The 5,000-nt window shown below is 49.0% G+C and overlaps 1 pseudogene; it reads right to left on the reverse strand.

The window, feature by feature from the left end:
• Window positions 1–3,776, reverse strand: part of LOC143307348 (large subunit ribosomal RNA) — a 6,708-nt pseudogene extending 2,932 nt beyond the window's left edge.
• Between the last annotated feature and the right edge of the window lie 1,224 nt (window positions 3,777–5,000).

A 5,000-nucleotide genomic window follows, 5' to 3' on the forward strand; every position in this document is an offset into this window, starting at 1 on the left:
TCGGTCTATTACCATGTTAAAAATAAGGGGGGACAGAGGATCCCCCTGTCTTACTCCCCGTGTCGGCTTAATTTCATCCGATTCCCAGTCACCACATGAAAGTTTGGTCAAACCTCTTTCATATGTGTCCATAATGTATTGTATCATGGGCTTAGGAAGGCCCATGATATGTAATGTGTCTTTGATGGTGTTATGAGACACTGAATCGAAAGCTTTCGCTATATCTATAGACGCCATATAAAGCGGCTTAAAGTTTTGCCGGTGGTATTTAAGTATTAGGTCGAGGCCGAATATGTTTTCTGCACATCCGTCTGTGGGGAGAAAAGCCTTTTGTCTATTATCGAGTGAGACCTTATTCAATAGACGCCTTGCCATAACCTTGTGGAAGGTTCTTGTTATTACAGATTGGACCGTAATGGGCCTGTAATCCTCGGGGAGCTGTGCACCATCCTTTTTTGGAATTAGCGTCGTTTTTGCGCTAAGGAGGTGCTGCGGTAATTTACCGCATATCATGAATAGGTTAAAAATCCTTGTTAGTATGTTTAATGGCACAGCTTTAAGTTGTCTAGCTGTGAGTCCATCTGGGCCTGGACTTGTTGTCAGCTCTGGAAAGGATTTCTTAATTTCTCCCGGGAGTACAGGAGCCCATAGGTCTGGCATTTCTGGTCTCTTTGGCTCGATATCGGGGGATTCGTTTGTCCCCTGTGTCATAGTCGTCTCCCAAAACTGAATCATGTCACGTTTGGCTGGTGGTTTTGCCGTGGTTTTGCTTTTAAGAATAACCCTAAGACAATTAAGAGAGAAGAGGTGGCTGCTTGCTTAACTACGACTCGTAGGACTGATCTCGGATACTAGGGCAGAGCCCCGACACCTCAAACGACCGCCTACGGGGACCTGCATCGAGAAAGGGAGACCCAATCTCCTAAGACCTTGCGCGAAATTAGTCAATAGCCAGCGGCGTATTGCTTTTGGCGTATGACTTTTAAGAGAGTCATAGTTACTCCCGCCGTTTACCCGCGCTTTTTTGAATTTCTTCACGTTGACATTCAGAGCACTGGGCAGAAATCACATTGCGTCATCACCCGTGAGGGCCATCGCAATGCTTTGTTTTAATTAGACAGTCGGATTCCCCTAGTCCGTGCCAGTTCTGAGCTAAGCGTTGAATGGCGGCCGAAGAAGCGACCACGACGGCGTTAACCGCCACGGAAGCCTCGCAGCAAGGAAGATCCGCGGGAGGCCAAGGCACGGGACCGAGCTCGGATCCCGGGACGCGACCGAAGTCGCCAACCGTTCACCTCGCCCAGGCCCGGCACGTCAGCCAGACCCGCTTCCCGACCAAGCCCGACACGCCCCGCTCCTCAGAGCCAATCCTTATTCCGAAGTTACGGATCCAATTTGCCGACTTCCCTTACCTACATTAATCTATCGACTAGAGGCTCTTCACCTTGGAGACCTGCTGCGGATATGGGTACGAACCGGCGCGACACCTCCACGTGGCCCTCTCCTGGATTTTCAAGGTCCGAGGGGAAGATCCAGACACCGCCGCAACTGCGGTGCTCTTCGCGTTCCAAACCCTATCTCCCTGCTAGAGGTTTCCAGGGAACTCGAACGCTTATACAGAAAAGAAAACTCTTCCCAGATCTCCCGACGGCGTCTCCAGGTCATTTTGGGTTACCCCGACGAACACTCTTACGAGGGCCCGAATGGTATGCGGTTCCGCTGCCGGGTTCCGGAATAGGAACCGGATTCCCTTTCGCCCAATGGGTGTGCATCTCTGCAACTACTTCTTATAAATTCGATTTAGCCATATTTAACAGTTTTGTTGTTGCTTTTTAACTGAGAGCTTTAGGACACCTCATTTACATAGGATTTCTCTTAGGGCTTAGGATCGACTGACTCGTGTGCAACGGCTGTTCACACGAAACCCTTCTCCACGTCAGTCCTCCAGGGCCTCGCTGGAGTATTTGCTACTACCACCAAGATCTGCACCGACGGCGGCTCCAGGCAGGCTCACGCCCAGACCCTTCTGCGCACACCGCCGCGACCCTCCTACTCGTCAGGGCTTCATGGAGGACCAAATTTTGTCCAGCCCCACTTGCCACTGACGGCGGAGTATAGGCGCGACGCTTCAGCGCCATCCATTTTCAGGGCTAGTTGCTTCGGCAGGTGAGTTGTTACACACTCCTTAGCGGATTCCGACTTCCATGGCCACCGTCCTGCTGTCTTAAGCAACCAACGCCTTTCATGGTATCCCATAAGCGTCGACTTAGGCGCCTTAACTCTGCGTTTGGTTCATCCCACAGCGCCAGTTCTGCTTACCAAAATTGGCCCACTTGGCACTCTGATCCAATAATAAAATCTCATGGCTTCATTTGATGCAAGCAAGCCAGAGATCTCACCCATTTAAAGTTTGAGAATAGGTTGAGGTCGTTTCGGCCCCAAGGCCTCTAATCATTCGCTTTACCAGATGAGACTCGCAATAACGTTCGAGCGAGTGCCAGCTATCCTGAGGGAAACTTCGGAGGGAACCAGCTACTAGATGGTTCGATTAGTCTTTCGCCCCTATACCCAGTTCCGACGATCGATTTGCACGTCAGAATCGCTACGGACCTCCATCAGGGTTTCCCCTGACTTCGTCCTGACCAGGCATAGTTCACCATCTTTCGGGTCCCAACGTGTACGCTCTAGGTGCGCCTCTTCTCGCAATGAGAACGAGACGCCCCGGGAGTGCGAGGCCTAATCGTAACGAGGCCCATCCTCCCTAGGTCGACGCAGAGGACGACATTCACTTTCATTTCGCCTTTAGGTTTATTTATATCCCAATGACTTGCGCACATGTTAGACTCCTTGGTCCGTGTTTCAAGACGGGTCCTGAGAGTACCCAAAGCAATAGCGTCGCCGACCGGTAATTCAAAGCTTGGCCAGTCCAAGGACTCCTCCTGCTAACAGCTGGCCAGACCCGGGGACGGCGCATAGTCCGTACATCCGGGTAATTATAACTGAACCTAGCTTGCGGCGGTCCTGACGCACACACATTCGAAAATGGATTGGTTGCGGCCTGATACCGTCTGAGTACCGTCGCGCAGTCGGCCAGGCAACCGAGGGTCTGTCACGAACACCGTTAAGGTGACGGACAGGCTCCGCCTCGGACCGTAGACCGACACGCAACGGGTCGCGACGTTCTACTAGGGGAGAAGTGCACGACTACCTCGCCGGAACATTCGCCGAAGGTGGTGTGCCCTCGCTAATGGAACCCGAAGGTCCATCCGGGGCATCGCGCACCAACGGGAGCCAGCGTTGTTGACGATGAATCTCCCCATTCGATCTTTTGGGTTTCTCAGGTTTACCCCTGAACGGTTTCACGTACTCTTGAACTCTCTCTTCAAAGTTCTTTTCAACTTTCCCTCACGGTACTTGTTCGCTATCGGTCTCGTGGTCGTATTTAGCCTTAGATGGAGTTTACCACCCACTTAGGGCTGCACTCTCAAGCAACCCGACTCTAAGGAGAGATCCTCCCGAAACGCGTACCGGTCACTACGGGCCTGGCACCCTCTATGGGTAAATGGCCCCATTCAAGATGGACTTGGACGCAATTCGATGTCTCGGGATAAACGGATCCTCCTGAACACTACATTTCCCAGCGGCGGTACCGCGGGATTCAGTGCTGGGCTCATTCCTGTTCGCTCGCCGCTACTAAGGAAATCCTAGTTAGTTTCTTTTCCTCCGCTTAATAATATGCTTAAATTCAGCGGGTAATCTCGCCTACTCTGAGGTCGTCAATTTCTTTGGTTTCATCGAAAGGTGAATAATGATGCTCGATGCAAAAAAAAAAAAAAATAAACGAAAAGAAGCAAAAAAGCAAACACGTAGAGAAACTGTGCGTGAATCAACCTTTCGCATATTCAATTTTTCCTCCTCTCTCGTTTCAAAATGTTTGTATTTATCGTTCGATGAAACGAGCACAAGAGGGAAAAAAAAGTTGAGACACGACGTTCCCATAATTTTCGTGTTATTTCCTTTTTGCTTCAAACATTTTGCGGACTGCAGCTTCGTCGTATTGCTTTTATCAATTTTTAACAATTTCAAAGCGAAGACAACTCGCAAGACGATCCATTTCGTCTCGGTTCAATTTTAACGTCCGTCCGTATTATTTTTTGTTCCACAAGAGATTTCGAATAGGTTTCTTTATTTATCATCCCTTCTTTTCGAGCGCCACGGAAGCAAGAGGAAAAGCAAGAGCGAGAGAACATTTCGCGTATACTTCATTTAACAATTTTAACCAACACGCGATGTACTCCACACACCTCTTAGATTTAACAACTGCTTTTCTCTTCTTCTCCCCTTAGCGCAAGGGTAAACCCCATTTGTCTCTTCTTTGGAACGCAACAAAACTTTCGAGGACTGGACGACCGAGCGATGGTCGCGCGGTCTTCGCTTATCTTTAACAAACGAAGTAGTCCGTATGTATTCTAAATGTTGAAGCCTCCTAGAGCTTTAAGCCATGCGAGACATTGAAATGCTGTTTTAACGGGAGCATGCATAATTGCTGCAAACATACTTTTATCACAAGTTCTAGCCACGCCACGGAGGCTTCGAAGTTCCTTCACCATTCGCTTTCCTCTCTTTTGTTACACAGTTTTAGACTACGATCAGGGGTACCGAAACGCTGTATTGATTGTAAACAACCATTTTTATCTTGGAGCGGAGCGTTCCTTTACTCGTTAGATTTGTCTTGTCGCGTGTGTATTCGCTTTTTCGACGCTTTTTAACCATTTAACTTGTTTAGCGAAGCTAAACGCACAGACAGACAAAAAAAAAGGAACAGCATCGCGCGTCAAACAGCGACGACCCATCTGAAGCGATCTTTCATTTATACACCGTTTGTAAACAGAGAGATGTATAAAGCGCGGGGAATCATTCGAAACCCTGGGGCTATTCGAGCTTGCATTTCAGCAAATTATCATCTCAAACATTTCACTCGTTTGCTTTTTCTAAATTTA

This window comes from Osmia lignaria, unplaced genomic scaffold, assembly GCF_051020975.1.
Source record: "Osmia lignaria lignaria isolate PbOS001 unplaced genomic scaffold, iyOsmLign1 scaffold0051, whole genome shotgun sequence".
Lineage (NCBI taxonomy): Eukaryota > Metazoa > Arthropoda > Insecta > Hymenoptera > Megachilidae > Osmia > Osmia lignaria.